General features: G+C 43.3%; 1 protein-coding gene across 15 annotated transcripts in view; it reads left to right on the plus strand.

Moving 5' to 3' along the window:
- Window positions 1-19,030, plus strand: part of plekhh1 (pleckstrin homology domain containing, family H (with MyTH4 domain) member 1) — a 122,777-nt gene that overhangs the window by 28,457 nt on the left and 75,290 nt on the right. For 4 of the 15 annotated variants that reach the window (XM_041069190.2, XM_029138276.3, XM_041069192.2 and 1 more), the window contains exons 3-4: window positions 11,360-11,462; window positions 11,544-11,650. The exons of 8 other annotated variants lie outside the window; for them this stretch is intronic. The gene's annotated coding sequence lies outside the window, so the exon portion shown is untranslated. The remainder of the gene's footprint in view (window positions 1-11,359; window positions 11,463-11,543; window positions 11,651-19,030) is intronic. 3 more of the 15 variants (XM_041069196.2, XM_055505504.1, XM_041069191.2) reach the window with 2 other exon arrangements.

Raw genomic sequence — 19,030 nt, forward strand, 5'->3', positions numbered from 1 at the left:
TATGGGTAAGAGCAGCCTGTGACAATACCCATGAATATAAAGGTGGGGGGTAATAAAATAAATAATAGAAAGTAATGGTTCTTTCAAGCATGAGGTCTCTGATCCTTAAAGCTGTGTTTAGTGAGTTTAATGACCTTGGCATTGAGTTCTGCTTATATCTTGTTTTCACTCAGATTTACCAGGTTTTCCCTTGAGGACAGAAACCAGACAATTGTTCTTTCTCTGGGAAACACAACAAACTACAGTGAAGACATAAGGGTTCCTTGGTGAACTGCTGCTAAACATATTTATGACCACTAACTGAGCCATTGGTTTGACACGTACGTGGTTCATTTGTTTTATTTGAGGAACATTTCGTTGTTTCATGTGACTCCGGTTTGGGTTTCAGAACACTTCTCACAGTTTGGTGTAAGTCGGTGTTAGTTAATGTTCACACGGGCTCTTTTTTGTCCACTCTTTCTTGTCTTTCTAGTTTCTAGGATGCCAACCCATCATAAAACAGCATTTGCTGCTTGCAGTTTGGTTCCCACTTCCTATGGCGTTCCTGCCCTTTGCTGGGCTGTATTCTACCGTCCTGATCCCCCTGCTCAAACCGTCTCCGTCGGCCTTCAATAGAAATGGAAATTTGAGGCCCTCCCCTCCTGCGGTTCTCTCTCTCCTCGCGCCACTCCCCCAGAATGAGCCAGGATGTTTTGAAAAGTGGGATATTGCTCCTAATGGATTCCAAACACCACAAAAGTTTATAAGGGAGCGGGGCATCGTAAAACTAGGGGGTGGAAATGTGGAAAAGTGGGACGAGGGAGGTGGTTGGAGGTGTGAGCGTGGAGTGTGTGTGTGTGTGTGTTTTTTTTTTAAATTAATTTAAAAAATTCATTTAAACTTTTTGATCTGTGGTAGCTGTTGAAGTGAACCTCATGTTTTTTTTTTACTAGCCAGGTGCTTTTTGTTGTTTTTTTTTTAGAAGTCGCTTCATATATATGATGCTCTGGTGTGATCGTTGGATAACATTTATAGTACCAATATGTCAAAATTAGCTTTACTATCATACTTCGCAGGAATACATGACGTGTGTTTCAGCATGTCTATAAACAGTTTCTCTTCCTGTTGACACTTTTTTTCAGTGGTGAGACTCAAAAGTTTTGTTTGTTTAAACAAAGAAGGATCAGTGTTCTTCTTTTGTGCAATAAAGCTGCCTTGTTGTCATAAACTATAAAAAACATATGTCATGTTCCTTCGTATTCTGAATCTGAGAGCTGTTTTTGATTCTGAGTCAGCCCCTCCTACGCTCTCCTGTTTCTGTAAAATCTGACTACCTTGGGATATGCGTCACTTCAACAGGTGTCTCCAGTAAATGTTAAAAGTACCCATGATTGGTAGTAAGTATTTATGTTCTTATGAGGAACAAATTTGACCAAAGATCATAGAGGTTTTATACTTTATTCTTTTCATCAGCTTTGTTTTTTATTGTTTTAGTTTATTCTACAGGAGGCCATGGAAACTATACAGCAATCTGAGGAGACAGCACCACTATGTATATACTGCACCCTGCACCTGTGTGTCAGTCACACTTGTGCACTCCAACAGATAAAGGTTGTATTCAAGAATAGAAATACTTTATTGTTCACCGAGGGGAAAAGGGAAAGACAATAAGGAAATGACAGTGTAATGATTAGATAACACTTTCATGTTGGTCTTTTAACTCTGAAGCAATATCTTAAAGAGATTTAAACCTTTGAACAAAGCCAGGCTATCAGCTCCCACCTGTTTCCAGGCTTCATGCTAGGCTAAGCTAACTGTCTGACTGTTGCAACTTAGGGGTGGATTTCTCTACAGGACTGAACATTATAACTAGCATGGCTTAAGATAGATGTGAGCTGTAGCTTTGTTTACCTATTAAGCTTCAGACTGAATGTGTGTCACTGCAGGGAGACATCGACTGAAAGCGAATGGAAAATTCGAGTTAGATTGAATGTCTTTGCAGTGTGTTGGCTTGTATGCTGAAGCAGCTCTGTCCGTGTGTGTGTGTGTGTGCGTGTGTGTATTCATGGCCTCCTCTTGGCAGGGCCCATCCTTGCGTCAGAGGCCCTAATCTGGTCCTCTCCTCACAAAGCCGGTCTTTGATGTGCTTCTGCTGCTTCCTGCCATGTTCAAATAACACTTTACAATCAAATTGGAGTCTGACTCCAGTGAATGCATTAGTCTTTAATAGTGTTATTGATCAGACTAGAAGTCTCCCTGTCAGTTTTTTCCACAACTCGTGCATAACCACCCCCCACCTCATCGTACCGGTGCTGCTTTAGAAGTGAATCAGTGAGTTGAGGAGTCCTGGTAGGAACAAATAACCTCCAATGACTTTTCCTCTCAGTGGGTGATACAAGGCTCTTCACAGAATAGGTGGGATTGCATTTGTGATTTCCTGCCTGATCCTTTAATCTGTTAGTCCCCTTTCGTTTACAACAAACCATAATTTTACTCCACACATGCTTATTTCTCTTTATAAGTTTTATAAAGTTGCTTGTTGTTTTGCAGAAGGCTTCAGGCACTAGGCAGTTACAGGAGTAGTTCAAATGTTAGACATGATTTTAATGCTGAGAGTTTGTATGTCTGTGGTATGTAAGTGTTCTAGAGAGCAGTCATGACAGGTGAAACGGAAAGTGTGGGCTTGCTCTATCTAAAAGGAACAAAATCCACCTAAGTGCACAGACATGACATTTTGTTTGTTTAATCCCTGTTTTTATAGGGGGACGTACATTATACAGTACAGTAGCTGGAGACATTTGTGGTCAGTGTTACAGAGTGTTGCTGGCACTAGTCAGAACCTTGTCTGCTTCCTCATATGAACATTTAGGTAGAAGATGAACTAACATGGCCTGTGGTGAGTGGAATATGCTAACAAGGACAGTTGTCAGTTGTCCCACGTCTTCTGCTGTGTTCAAGTTATATTTAATGGGCAGATATTTGATTCATATCAGTCTTTCATTCTAACTCCCAAGAAAGCGATTATGCTCTGTCCCCATATGTTAAATGTTGTGTGGTGTTTCTTTCCCATGCAGGCCATGTGCCGTGTGTTTACAGTCTGTGTGTTGAGAGAGTTGCCGATTCTGTTTCTCTATTAGTGGACTCCTGACAGACGGGCTCACCAGCCCCAGCAATCAACCCACAAAACATGGGAGATGTTTTCTCTCTGCTGCACAGTGGGAACAGAAAAGCACAGTGGGAAAAAGGAAGGGGGGGGGGGGCTAGAGTCAGCTGAAAACTTGAATTCTCCAAGATGTGTCAGGCCCCCACCTCCACCAGTCTTCCCGGGCCAAGTTAGCCGTTAAATCCATCCTTTCTTCTTGATGACCCATGGGTGATGTGGGGGATGGGTCACAAGGTCGGGGTGGGGGATCGTGGGTGAAGCAGGGCAGGGAGGCGCACTTGTCTTTCCACATGTGTAATCCCTGTAATTTGAATTATTAAATCTCAAACTATGTACCGGTTTGCCGACAAATGACTCCCAGGTGTGCCAGGAACATTTCTCTGCTCAGATGAGCGCATGAATCTAACTATGGACGCAGTCCCACACTGCTGTGCAGCCTGGAAACTCCAGAGTGCTTCATTAGAAACGTTATACAGTGGTGTTGCTAGCTGAAAGTCACGATGTGCCAAATTGATGACTTTTTGTTTTTGATCCCCGGGGGATTGAGAAACGTCTGGGCTGAGTTTGGTTTTGAGATGCGGTTTACTGGAGCTCGAAAATACAACACAGGCATATAAGTTATATAATCTAGTACATTTGTCATTTGTTTGTCAGGCAGCTCATGACATGTTCCTTTTTTTTTGCAACTGAAACAGTGATGGCATCAATGGCCGTACCGGCCCCACTGGTGTTATACATAGCTTTGGTAATTATGGCACTGCGGTCGATAGGTGTAAAGGTGTCTTAAGTGAGAAATGAGACAAGGGCAAATCTAAAGTGAAAACATGGGGGTGTAGTGGTTTTTGGTAGAAGAGTGTGGGGTGGAATATTTGGCCCTCAGCCTATTAAAAAACAATGTATGAAACTTTAAACCTGTGTTTGGACAGTGCAGCAATGCATAAACAACATTAACCAATTATTACCATACAGTTGTCATGAGTGTTACCAAGCACGCATTAATTTGTTGTCTAATGAGTAAAAATGTCTTTTAGCTGCTACAGGCTTCATTACTGTCATAAGCTAAAGCAGTTGCTAATTATTTGTACACGCTGTTTGTTTCTGGGCAAGGTGACATGCTAGCACAGGGTTAAAAGAATAAAATGAGAACTGGTGGATTCGAAGACCTTCATAGATATGCATAATACCATTATTAGGTTTACTTCTGATATAAAAGTATTAAGAAGCTTGCATTTAGTATATTATTATACGGACAGAAAATATAATTATGTGTTATGTGTGGTAAATTGGCAGAGGAGGGAATTAGGCTTCAAGCTTAGCCTTGTCTTGATCTGAACACTAACCCTCTGCTTCCTGTCTATGTCTAGGCTTGTATGATTTAGAGGAATGGCACACAGCAGCCAATAGCATCTATGACAAGGTAAAATGGAGCACACCCACAGTGTCCTCGAGTATTTAGTCAGATGTGCATCTATTTTTAGAGCTTGCTTCGCACCTGAGCAACTTCCAGGTACTTGTCTTCTTGTAGCTAAAATGTCTTATTTACCTGTTGGTTCATACAAGGACAGTTAGAAAGTATCAGTTTCCATTTTCTGAATAAAGCACATGTGGCTCTTTTGTCTTTGTAGAAGGGGACGATTTGAAGTCTTGGGTTCTACTTTCGAAGAAGTAAACAACAGCTTTGTGTCTCGTGTTACAGAGGCTTTGGTTTATCTGATTAAACCCACTTTTTGCTCTGTGGTCGAACCTCTGCCACACTTGATTTCTTCTATCATTAACATTGTGATCAGGGTTCTTGTGGTAAATACACAAAGATGCCAGTTGCTGAATCACTAGCCCCAAACCATGAGGCAGTCAACAACAACAACGCAACAGGTTTTAGTTATGAAAACAGATCTTCGTGTGCTTGTTAGTCATTTTTACCATTGTACATTGCACGGTACACTGCTCCTGTAGAAGTATACACAGCGCTTGTTACGAAATTTTTTGAAAATCAGTTGAGCACATTTTTCCCGCTAATAACGGTGAGTGACGGTGCCAAATTGAAACTGCACCTAGTTTGATTTGAATAGTGCGTTTTGCCTAAAGCGAAGTTAAAATAATGAGGAGCAACACATTCCAATGTGTCAGGAGCATGAGTGATGGTTGAGAAGTGAATACACTGCAAAGACAAAAACGAGGCCAAAGAGGGGATCGACACGGCAGAACCTTGTAGACTGCGGGGTGTGTAACTGTGTGTGATCTCTGTCCGGAGAGCTGGCGCAGCACTGCTGGGGTTAACGCTGTTCTTCTGTGGCCGAGGGAGCGTGAAATCTGGACCAGTGCATTCACATATCCCAAATCCTATTGTCTAAACAGACTTGGTTGCGAGGGTGTTCAAATGTGCATGTGTGCCGCGTTTCTCACATCTTTAAAGGAAGCTTATGGACATTTAAGAAGATTTAGATGTAGATATTTTACCCCCTTGCTGTCATGACTACCAGTAACTGCAAGGATTACATTCAAAGCAAACTAAATAAGAAATAATTACCATCACACAGAGTGAATAGATGAAACAGGAGTCTGTTTAATATTGCAGTTTAGTAAGGACCAACAGTTACTCATGGCTGTTTCATCTTGAAACAAACTGACTCAACTAATCAAGCCGTGAACAAAGAAGCACTTATTGATATTCCTGATACAGAACAGTTCGAACAAGTTGCAAATAGCATAGCTCTCAGTCTTTTGATTGTTACACTGACTGCTGAGCTGGCTCTCGGACACTGTATGCACTAATTCAACGTGTTTATATAAAACCACGTCGTGTGATTAAACTATTTCCAACTGTGTATCTTTGTTTTAATTGTTACTGTCACCTCTCTCTATCTACTCTGCTTTTATCTTGCACACTTTCGCTTCGGCTGTACGTCATCTCCTCTGCATCTTTTTTCCGACCACATCACAATGGCCGACCGCAGCATGCTCTACCCAGAACACCTTGGCCACTCGTCCTTTTTTTAGCTTTCCACAGGAAAATCTTTCAAGGTCCGGCTCCACACCGGTGAGCATGGAAACCTCCACATCTGATCATGACCACATGCCTTTTAAAGATGTTCTCCACTTGTGGTTTGACCTTTTTCAGACATGTCTTTTTCACCCACATACAATACATACCATATCTTGAAACTGGTGACACATAGGAGGCCCTTATCGCAGGTAGACAGATAAAACTTAGCAGCACCTTTGACCTTTCCTCCCCTTTACTTGCCAAATAATGTCTAAGATTGATAATGACTGTCTAAATAGAATAATAAGACCCACTTTTATGCATTATCAATCCTTTTCTATTTTCCAAGCAGCAAGGTGTGTTCTGGTACACTGTAGGTCAATCTGTGGCCAAAACAGCCTTGTACGTATCACAGAAAATGGAGCAGATTCTTATCTGCAAACCACCGAGCATGCAGCTACACCAGTCGAAGATGTTGGCATTGCACGGCGATGGAGCAAAATGTCGGCCCACAACCACAAAACCCACTGCATCAGCAAAAAACGAACAAAAACCAATCGTATGCTGCAGGAATCAAAACATGTAAAAGTGACGCACTTGTGTATTTACTAGTCAGCCAACTGTTTTGCCTCCAGAAGGCAACAACGGCTTTACTGTACATGTACAGTTGCTAGAGATTGATCAGGTTTGTCAGGTTGCACCTGTCTGTTTATGCCATATAACATCTATGGTTGACATTGACACTGTGTGACAACGGCGCCCAGCTTTATGTGTTGTTTCCCACCGTTTCAAATATCAGGTTGTAAAATCTTAGACTTTCAGGACAAAAGGCCAGAATATTAGCATGGAGGGTTAGCCTCTGTGTTGGCTCCTGCGCTGCCGATCTGCTGTGAGGTCTGGACAAACGGACATGGGAAGTGTGTCACAGGAGGTGTGTGAAGATGTGGGCCAAGCAGTTACAGTTTAGGGCCAGTGCGAGTGGACGACAATGGTCCCGCTGTGTGAGCGGAGGAGAGCGTTGCGGGTGAATTGGGAGGGTGGTTGGCGGGGGATGAGGAGGAAGGTGGGGGGCAGGGGCAGGAGGAGCCTATGGAAATGCAGATTGCCTCTTTGAATTCTATTACCAGGCTCAGCTTTGATGTAAAGTGAAAAAAGAAGGATTTCATGCAGACTAACTTTCACCATGCCTCCCTCCCCTCCTTCCCTGCTCCCGCCTTTAGTCCCCTACTGCTTTTGCTTTCTTTCTTTCTTTTTCTCTCTCTCTTGTCAACTGACAAAACAGAGCCTCGGGCAACACTGTACTGCCTCCTCCAAACTTGTCCAGCTTCTTTGCATCATCTCCTCCAACCTCACCAGGGTTTGATGTTTTTCTTAGGAGCTGAAACAGATGAATGTGACTTATATGCACGTATATGGTTTTTCTGTCCTGCCAAAATAAACATTTGTCAGCCAGTCATAAGAGGCCACGTGCTGTAGTCATAGAGTTTTGGTAACTGCATCAACAGAGTGGTATCACTCAAACACACGTTTTTCCTCCCGTGCTTGTGTTCTTGTGAAGGAGGCCTTTAGGGGAGAAAAAGCATCTGATGTTCACATCCCATTTCCTGCTTATATTCAGTGTTTCTCATAACCATGACCAAGGTTTGTTGACATGTCTGTGCGCTATCTCCACATCGCTGACTCACAATTACAAGTTGGAGGCCGACAAAAAAGGTTTGTAGCTGTTTGTAATTACAGTTTAACAATTACATGGGTTATTTTGTGTAGAAACGATTTGTTTTCCATGGCCCTTAGCATTTTCAAGGCCACCCTCCTGGGTTCGCTCAAGCTGCTCGAAAGGTTGTAAAGCGAATCGCATTGGTGATGAAAAGCGGTAGCTAAGTGTTGATTGAATAGCAAAAATTAAAAGGAACAGATGCATTTTCATATTCAAGTTTATCTGTAAGCATGGACACAGTCCAAGTGCACAAGTTCACTTTTTATGCACGCACTCATTGTTTAACACGTACATGTGCTTAGTCGCCTCATTACGCACACATGTGGTTCCTCCAGGACTCAAGACTTTCTGATTGGGTGCTTGGTTCCAGTTATTGTGTTTTTTAGGACAATCTACTGTAACACCATCAACAGATCATGCAACACCCCATTCCAGATCCAAACAGCTTTGTTTTAGCGCTTCCATTTACCACGGACCTGCATCTAGTAAAGCGTTTAGGGAGGTCTGGAAAATGCAGAGTGGGCATATTGAAATACAGATAAAAGAAAAAAGGAGAGTGAATAGTGAGCCATGCACAAACGGTCGGCTAATTAAATCTTTAAACGTCTTTCAGGGGAGAAACTAATCTGGGAGTGGGAGCGTTTTCAAAAACCTCCATTCTTGTTTCATGCATTCTATTTCCAAGCCCACCCCTGGTTTTCTTTACCCTCACTGAAATATTTTTTTTCACAGAATTCGATGAAAGATTGAGAGCGAGGTGGACAATACGGAGCCTCATTATTGAAACAAGGTTGGAGCCGGTTTGTTGGACGAGAAAGGGAAAAAGTAAATCACACAGCAAGGAGGAGGATTTAGTGCAGAAAGAAATTTCAGGAGTTTTATCTAGCATTTAAATGTTTGAATACAGTGGGTGGCGAGTGCTGGGGAGCTGGGTGAGAGGTGGAATCACAGAGAAAGGAGAGGAAGCACGCTGTAAAGGAGGCGGTTAGCAGCCAGTCTCATGTAAGGAGGACACACTGAGACTGCATATTTGTCTTCATCCCAACGAGACGAAGGAGGAGGGGAGCTGATGATCTGAGATCAGATGTTTCCCCCTGATAAGAAGCAGCTGTGATGATCACTTCCAGACACAGACTGGGATTTTTCAGCGGTGAGGCCAGAGGTTAACGTCTCTGTGCCCTAACCTCGGCCTTCAGGTCCCCCCCTTACTTCTTCCCCTGTGTTCCTCCACCTTTCCTGCACACATTTCTGACTCGCCAGGCAGAGTCAGGAGGGCCAAATGTTATTTGCTGAATTGGATAATGGCGTCTGTCCATAATATGTAATGGCTCTGGTTGGTAAACAATGCTGTGGTGTTTTGGGGCCAGCAGCAAAAGTTGTTGTTGTTGTTGTTGTTCAGTCAGTTGGACATTGATGATCAGCAGTCGTTCTATATTCGGGGAATACATTCAGGCATAATGCATGGTTGTATGGTTGTTGTCCAGGTCCTGAAGCTACAAAGTAGCTACAAAGTTAGGCCTGGGTATGACAAGTGGCATTTAAAATAAAAGGTTTTCAGGACGCCTTAAATTAAAGCATCTTTTAAACAGCATTGTGTGTGTGTGTGTGTGTGTGTGTGTGTGTGTGTGTGTGTGTGTGTGTGTGTGTGTGTGTGTGTGTGTGTGTGTGTGTGTGTGTGTGTGTGTGTCATAAATGCAAAGAAATCAGCATCATGTATTGTGTATCAGCTTTTTTACGTCTTTGTTAGAAGCCTTAAAATGTTTATACAGCAGTAAATACTACCAGTACTGCACAAAAGTATACATGCAGTGTTGTATATCTTGGCAAACTGGTAAATGTTCATTAAAATGTAAAATGAAAATTTCTTCTGCTGTAATAGTTTTAGTACAGTAATATACCCGTGTTGCGCCAACTGGCTGTGTAGAGCTGAACTCATCAAAACGTGAAAAGCAGCAGGTGGAGAGGGAAAACAGAGACAGGTAGAGAGCAAGGGAATGCACAGGGAGGAAAGAGTTAAGTCCATTTCCTGAGTATAAATTAAAAGCATCTTGTAATCACATTGCAGGAATGCAGTCGGTGTACACTGTTAAACACTCCCTAAGCCCTGGCTCCACTTCACTCTCTCAGCACTGCACACAAAGGAGCCTTTGTTCTCTCTGCTCTTGAAAAGCAATGCTCAGTCACTCCCTCCTCCTCCTCCTCCTCCTTCTCTTCTCTGCTCTCCCGCTCTCGTGCTGTTTCTGTCATTCTCTCTTCTCTCATTCCTCTTTTCTTGCTATCTGTTTCTTTCATTCACAGCCTCGTTTTTTTTTTTTCCATCTCTCCTCCCACTCTATCTCGATCCTTCCTTCTGTCTCGCACACGGAGGATGACTTCTGGCTGCTGAGCGAGGCGCCCTGTCTGTAATAGGCCAACACAAAAGTCCATACTCAGTCCTAATTAATATCTTTTCAGAAAACCGGCCTAAACAAACCCATAACCACCTTTTAGAATGACCAAAAGTAGGTTTTCTCAAAGTACACTTCTCATTTGTTCTTGAGCGCGACAGCATAAACGTGTGGTTAACCAGAAAAAGCTAAGAAACTGGAATGGGGTGTAAAAGGGGGTTGTCCTTTGTTTCTCTACTCCATCAAGTGGATGCACAACACACTAACCCGGTACAATGGGAGCCCTTGGGCGTGGAAACTGTTATTTTGTTTAGCAATCAGGTCATGAGTGACAACCTTATACAATCACCAGGTTGAAACACGTTTTCCTGGGAGAAACCCTTGCAGGCTCCTCCTCCTCTAAAACCTAGTGGCCCTGAGCCGCTGATTTATTTTTCTATTATGTCAAAATAAAAGAAGCACACAAAGGCCTTTGTAATATATTGATCTATTGAACCTTTAAAAAGAGCAACACCCTTAAAAAAAACACAAGTCAGTCAAGTTCTGTAACTATCTTAGGGTTAATAATCGAAAGAAAAACACTGGACACTGAACATTTGTATGTATGCTACATACATGTATTGTACGTAGATTCATATAGTTTTCAAAAAAATGAATACTACCAAACATTTCCATAAGGCACCACACATTTATTTCTAATTATCAAATCTTAGCATGCTACCATTTTTTGGTTAAATCTGTTGTATTAGTTTTGTATGATTGTAGCTTAACCCACAGTTCATATGTTATGAACTGTGGGTTATGAGTTTAGCAAAAAGATGATTCACAATAAAAATGAGTCATCAATCAACTACTTATCTACAGCTATGATCGTTTCCTTATTAACAGTTGTCAGTTTATCTTTGTTTAAACTCTTCAGTGTCGTAATCTTATGGGTGTGCGCACAAACAAGTTTTGAGCTACAGATTTCACGGCTGTTACCAACATGGCAACAAAAACACATACCTGTAAATGAAAGTTGTTGGGAAAGCGATTATGCGGAGGGGTTAACAAATACAAACTCACACCTGCTATTTTGCTATTTTACAGTTCGCTACACGGAACTAATAATTAAATTGTTTGCCTCCCAGATGAAGCGTCCTGAGGTTAATCGGCTGCCAGCCTGCATTTGAACACAGCACCCGACTGCTTGATGCTGCTGCAGCGTGGGTTGGCACATCTGGGAGAACAGATGTAGTCATTTTTTTCTCCCTTCAAATCCTGTTTGCTGTGTAATGACCAATAAGCTGATCATCACTTCTCCTGCATGTCCAGTCTTGAGAAGACCTGAGGCATGAAGAGCAGACGCGGCCAACTCCTATCAAACCCCTCAGCAGTGTCTCATGGAAGAGTTCCTTGTGCAATGACTTCTTGACAGATAAGTGAGTCTGCTGTAGGAAATATTAACCCTCACACACAGACATTCACACCTGTGACCTAAAATGTCTTTTAATTTTTCAGCTCACACAGGTTGAGCTTCTTTTTACCCGTGGCGTACCACTAAGCTGCCTGTTATTTTGGGTTCTCCAACCTCAAAATTTGTTTCGTTTCTTAGGGGATGATCTTATCTAAATGTATTCTAATCAACAAATGTGTGTGTCTCTAACACTAGCTCAAAGCTGATTTTATGAGAAACACTAATGTTTTTAGTGATTAATTTAAAACACAGAAGACAGTATAACTTCAGTGAGTCACCCTGTGAATGAGGATTTCTTTGCCGATCACTGATAAGAGTTATACAACATGAGGACACACAAATGCATCGCCTGAATCTTTTGACCCAGTTTCTCCCAAATCCAAGTAAATCATCTCATTATGATGCTGTATACTGAGCTCAGTAGAATACTTCGGACATAAAAAATGACTACAGTGAAGAAGTATTTATACTGTTTCCCATAATCCAGATGTTATATAAAGATTATTTAACTTAACAACAAAGGACATCAGATCCTGGCAACAAGCAGCAACCCGCCTGGCCTTTCCAGCAAATCAGTTTTACTCTGTGGAAACATAATGACACACATACACGTAGAGTATTTCTACCATGATCCCACATGCAAACCTGTAGCAGCCTGTCTGAAACCAAACCACCTTGACAAGGCAGGAGAAATAGCTCAGGGCCTGCACTGCAGGCAGGGCTGGGCCCATCTCCACCTCAGCCAAACAGCTCTAGTGTCTTTGATGGCGGCTACACAGATCAGACGAGTGAAAGGAGACACTGATCTGAGGTGTTGTCAAGAAGAACACCCCACAGGCAGGTTCAGCCTCCTCCTTTCATGAGATTTTAGAGCCGAGACCATCGGATAGTCTGCGTCCTGTACACGTTGTGGTGTGAGATGGTCAGGCCAAAGTAGGAGGAGTCAACACACACACACACACATACACATCATGGCAGCCTTGACTTACTGCCTGACTAAAAGCTGTGGACACAATGTTCTTCTGACCGGCTTCCACACACAGTCAAACATACAGATACACACTCCTACATGTTAGAGAAGGTAGGAGAAGGCGCCTTTTTCCAGCTCTCTCTGCGAGTTGATCCTTCGTGACTTGACTGTATGCCTCTGCGTGTTTACACCTCCCACTACTCCAGAGCTAATCCCAAGCTGACTTGTATTTGTTTATCATTTCTGGCATTTTCTTTTGACTTTCCCTTCTCCTTGTGTTGTTATGTTCTACTCGGAGGGTTTGTTTTGAACTGGGGGGGGGGGGGTAGTAGCAAAGAAGCAGATTAGAGAAACATCTGCAGCATTTGGACAAAAGACATTGTTTTTAAAGCTGTATTTATTACATTACAGTCCATATCAGCTATCGTAAGTGTTCAAATTAGAATTTTAATGAGTCAATTATTTCTCTAGCTTTAATTTCAAACATATGTCAGTTGCCTTGTACTGTGGGAAACGCAAACTCAGAGCTATGGTGTAACTACGATTTACACCTCCCTCCAGCAGGTGTAGGTTATTGGTACTAGGTCAGGTTAAAGAAATGCTAGAGTCTAAATTATCTAAATAGTCACTAAGTGATGTGTAAAAGACATTGGCTGTAAGAACTCATTGAAATTTATGATGACAGTGACTTGCTTTGTAACATGCTTTATGGTATGTACTGACTGAATTACTCAAGGGCAGGTCACTTTTATGAAAAACATAAAGTAGGTGTAGTTCGTTTTGTGATTGTGACTTTGAGCAAATCACTGAACTACAATCTGACATAAACCAGAGTCCAGCACTCATGGACGTGTGAAACTAGATTTTCCAGAGTTCATCTTATATCACACGTACATACAGTAATGCACAGGCAGAAATGTGTAACATACAGTATTGTCTAACCCTAATTACTCAGCATCCAATATCTTTGTTCTACCTTTTTCATGCAAGTTCTGTAAAGTCCCTGCCACACCTGCTCCGCACCCTGTCTTTGTATCCTGTCTAATCAAAAAACATCCTGTGAGTGGAGGCTTAAGCTCCTGAAACCACAGTGCAGAACAGTGGACTGATTTGTGAGGGAGTGCAGTGAAGCGGAGGGTGACAGGTCTTCAGCAAGGCCCTGCCCTGGTATTATATTGCCTGTACTGGCCAATCATTGTGTGACCTCTGACCTAGCAACTTTGTCAGGCTCAGTTCAAAGATAGAACGCAGGCCTCGCTAACACATGATGTCCTGATTATTTGATTATGCATTGAAAAGGTGAAATAAAAAATACGTAGACATTTGAGGCAATACAAAGTGGAAGTAATGGCATTTTGGAGTTAGCACAGTGATCACACAAACGGTTGTTTTCTGTACATTACATTTTTCTTTAGGCAATTATACACAAGTATTACTAGCTTTTGTAAGGCAGTACATTCAGAGCCAGACAGTACATTTTTCCCTGCTTCCAGTCTCAATACAGTATGTGCTCTAGTACAGCTAATTACATCCCACCTCTGGAGCCTTTCATGGCAGGATGACAGTATTGTGTTATTGAGACATGTGTGGGTATGTACACTCATGTGGACCCATGCATGTTGACCTGCAGAACAGTGGAAGTCAAGATGTGTTGGGATGAAGTAAGGCATGATCACAGAATCACAGAGCGTGTAAAAGCTCCCACACCTGTGTACCTCTGGACACCACTGACCCTCAGCATGTCCACTGAACCCTAGGGTTAATAGGTTACAGGTCATAGGTCACGAGGGTTGTGACAAATCCCCATCTACCTTCTATGTAGACAGACAACATGGCATATCTGACTGTTTCTAACTCGTAGCAAAGAGCTGATTGCTACTGCAGTGTGACTTGGATGTGTTTGCTTATGAAATGTGGGACTACAAAAAGTGTTTCTGCCTCTCTGTGTGTGTGTGTCCCTAATGACAGATAATAGCAGTTTTGAGTTTGGCAGTGTGTCCGTGAGTGATTACACCTTTGTGTGTTTGTGTGCGTGTGTTTGTGTGCGGCAGAGACGGAGGGAGGGAGATGGAAAGAAAGAAGTTTGTAGAGTGATAAAGTGACTTTCTAATTGCAGAGAGGCTCGATGTGTGGTATATCAGATTGTGTGTGTGTGTGTGTGTGTGTGTGTGTGTGTGTGTGTGTGTGTATGTGTGTGTGTGTGTGTGTGTGTGTGTGTGTGTGTGTGTGATGAATTTCAACTGCTTGTTTCAAGTCTTGGCAGGCTGCCGGAGCACCAGGGAGCCAGTCAACCATATTTCATGCTCACTCAAAGAAAACACCATACATTTTTACCTTAATGTGGTTGGACTAACACTATAGTCCATTAAAGCACTTCAGTGTGTACATGTGTGCTCACTGAACGAGGGCGTCTGAGACAGATGATGGAGAAAACGGCAAAGACTCCACGCTCACTGCACCACAATGGCTCGCATTGTTCTAATGCTATAATCAGAGCGGACATGGAACTTGGCCTGGAGACCAAGAGGTCTCTGCGCCCTGGACGCAGCTGCTGGAGCTCAGATTCACACCAAATCCTGGACGCGAGCGAGAGAGAGAGCGAGAGCAGAGGAGCTGTAGGAGGACGGCAGACGGGGGGTTTTCGTGTATGACGTGTGCTCTAAAAGATGAATGGCCAAATTATATTCTTCACTTTCGCTATGTATCATTTATACATGGAGATCTAGATACATGGTTTTAGTTTTTGTTATAGAGTATAAAAGAAGGTACAAATGAGCCATTTGCAGAACATTATGCTGCTGCATTGCCTCCATGCTGCAAAAGCTGTACTACAAGCTGTCAGCAGATGATCTAAAATGTATAATTAGAGGGAAACCAGTCATCCTCCTTCTGCCCTTTTTTGCCTTTGTTTACTTCTTGTTTCTCATATCAACACATTCAGGTGGCCTGTTTGCTGTTGCTAGAGATCTAGATGTGCTGTACATCAGGGCAAACGGCAGCTGCCTTCTTGTACTTTCTGAACAGCCTCTTTCACCACAGCTATTGCTGTTGTTGTTTTTCTCTGACTTCCTTTATCACTGCAATTTCCTGTTTCTCTGGATTAGGCTCAAAGAGTGAGAGAATATTTCCTCTTTTGGGGGGTTGGAGGTAAAATCACCAGGTTAAGAAACCCATAGAGTCTGTTTACCAGTCACGGTGGTAAGATGGGGATCTTTGACCTAGACTACGAATACGAACTAAAAAACACGTAACCACACAATTACAAGCCAGTTACAACTAAAACATGTCTTGAGTGAGTGAGAAGAAACATGTCACTCTAACAACACCTCGACACCTTTTCACCCAACGCTTTTGCACAGTAAATCAAACAAGGCTCCATCAAAGCATCATTTTTTTTAACTAAACCTGGAGCATAATGAGTCTATTTAACGCAGTGTAGCACCGAAAACTGAGCGACGCGGCCAAGAGCTGTGGCGTATGAGCCAGTGGTGGAGCATGCAGGGAGCTGGTGTTGGAAGTTTTAAAGGATTACACCACAAGTTCTCTGAGGAGAGTCGTTTAATAAGAGGCTTATGATGGGCCAGCAGACTCCCCCAGGGCCCAAACACCATAATGATACGGCTTTCTGTCTTCTCTCCCTCTCCCGTCGTTCCTGTTGTTCGGTGGTTTGATTTTTAATGCGAGTTCATTTCTGGGGCTTGTTTGTGCAAGGTGTGAGATTTATTCCTCTGGACAGCGGTATTATGGTTTTCTCACAGATTTGTTTTAGCCCTGTTATGCTCTGTGTTGTAACCATGAAGGTGTTTTAGAAATAAAGTATTTTTTTTTCTCGTTGGCCAGCTGTGAATACGTAGAGTTGAGTTAAGGCCCCTGGCTGGTGAGTCAGTGTTTCCACAGAGCTGCTGCTGGCCCTTCTGGTTCTGACTAGGCCTGGCTACGAGCTGCTTTTACCACTAGCCAGGCCGCACATCGGGTCTTTTCATCTATATTATATGGTTAGATAAGAGACCTGATAACACTCTTATATCTGGACGCTACAGTATGTGTGAAGGTAGTGTGAAGGTGGAGCCAGCAGCGGGTTAGATTAGCGTATGGACTATAAAGAGGTGGACAAGGACGTCACCAAGCTACAATATTTATCTACAACCTTCTTGATTGTTTCCTCCATACAGACAATAAAGTGGAAAAACTGTGGTTGTATACTGCAATTATCTGGTACATAAAAGCAACAAATTCTTCTGTTTATAGTAGAATAAACACATAGGAAGTAGCATGGTAATTAATGAGCTTTGAAGGTAGTGAGTGGGTTTTGTTGTCTCTAAATGAAGCCAGGCTAGCAGGTATTAAGCTAATCTAACCTCTGGCTGCTAGTTGAAGCGTACTATTTAGCAGCCCCATAAGAAAGTAGCATAAGTCTTCTCACCTAAAGCTTGACAGTTTATTTCACAAACTGTTGCTTTAAGTCTTTAACCCCACGTCTCTAGCAGTAATGCAAAACCTGAGCTGCTTTACCAGAAGGAAACATTTAGAGTTTTTTTAAACAAGCCTTGAAAAATGCCGCTGTTGTTTCTCTCATGTGACTGATCATTGAAGTCCGAAGCGCAGCAGCCCTCATTCTTCACATACTCTTGATGGGACTGTCTTATGCGGCGTCAGCAGCGTTTTAAGCCGTAATAGCTGTACGAATCGATTTGTTTCTGGGCTGCGTTTGCTTTGGCTGGGCCTTGCCTCTGTGGTTGTGGTCTCAGAGTGGAAAGCAGAGGGCAGGAGGGGAGGTGGAGGAGAGCTTGGAAAGACTATAGACGGAGAGGGTGGTATTCAGAGCATTATGTAAGACAACTAACAGGTCCAGCCTGGCAAGGAGTGTGGAGAGGAGAGTTGTGGGCCCCTTGGGTCAGGTGGCCTCTCGCATAGCATCCCATATGGTCTGTATTGCCCTCATTGCCTCCACCCTTGGTCTAATTGGCAGGTAATGCATCGTTGCTTTAGCCTGTCTTCCCCTCCGTCACTGTTATTCTTTCGCCTTATTAATGGAAGGCACAGTGGTGTGGTGGTGATGGTGGTGGAGGTGCTTGTGGCTCTGGGCTTGGCTGCGTTCCACGTAGAGGCCCAGCGCTGACACTTTATACAGCGGCAGGTTTTACCAAGGTGTTCATTTCACGAGCATCTCCTCCGCTCCGAGATCTTTTTTTTTCTTCCCTCCTTCTCCCCTCGGCAGTGAAAGGTAAATCAAAGCTGGAACTGATACTCCAGACGTTCTTCAAAAAGATTGCGGTTACATCGTACACCCATCCCACTGTTGTGCAACACAGATGGACACACGCACGTGCAAACACGCGCGCACATAATGACTCCCCGCTCGCCCGCGTCCACACACTTACTGTAAATGTGCTCTCCGACATTCATCACCCAGTAACCCTACAGCACTGCTTTCTTTTTTCCTGGTCTCATAACCAGCCAGGCAGCTCACTTTATAGCCTTTCTGCTCAAGTCGCTGCTAAACACAACAATACATCAGTAGACATGTGTTTGCCATAAACCCAAAGGCTCCGAATCACATCTCAGTCATTTACACTTTGAGCAGTGTTCAAAAAAGAAGCATTGTGCACAGCGTTTAATCACGCGCTGTACTTAATGCTTATAATTCTCTGGTGATTTTCCACTGCTGTTGGACAGTGGAAGTCTAACTACTGCAAAAACAACACGGGCCAATCAACATATGGAGACTTTCTGGTAGCGGCTATTGCCAAACCTTGTTTGTTATGCTTCACAGGCCGAGTCTCTCTCTGCAGTGATCTCACGTATGGGCCTGTAGCTCCTCCACATCCTGATCCGGGTTAGCAAGCTGCTGCTGACATGAACGTGGCAGCATGAGCCCTAGCGAGATCGTCAGGTCTCTGTGAGGTATATACGACCGTCCGTAGGATTTCGCTTAACATCCTGTTCTGCCAGTCAAGTCAACATTACCGTCTGGTGCACACGAAGAGCTCAATTACATAACTTACGACTCTCATTTGCCTTTCTGCTCCATTGAATTTGCTGGGAGAGGTCCAGATGTGACTTCATGAACGTCTCTCTCTGTGCAGAGCCTGTTCCCTCTGTTCCGCCAATGCCCCCCCCCCTTCTCCATCCCTGCAGCTGTAAGCACTCAGAAGAAGCGCAGGGAGAGAAGGGAGAGAGTCTGAGTGCTTTATTTAAAAGAATCAGACACCCTTTAGACCCCCCAATATCTCTTCAGTCCCACCCAGAGCAGGCCTACAGCCCCCTTCCCTCCCACAGGACTTCTAAAGTAGGCCAATACACTGTAAGTCTTTTAGCATGTGGTCTCCCTGTCAGTGCGAGGTGGCTGACTAGACAGGCTGCTGCTCCAGGCAC

The sequence above is a fragment of the Betta splendens genome, chromosome 22 (assembly GCF_900634795.4).
Source record: "Betta splendens chromosome 22, fBetSpl5.4, whole genome shotgun sequence".
NCBI classification, from domain to species: domain Eukaryota; kingdom Metazoa; phylum Chordata; class Actinopteri; order Anabantiformes; family Osphronemidae; genus Betta; species Betta splendens.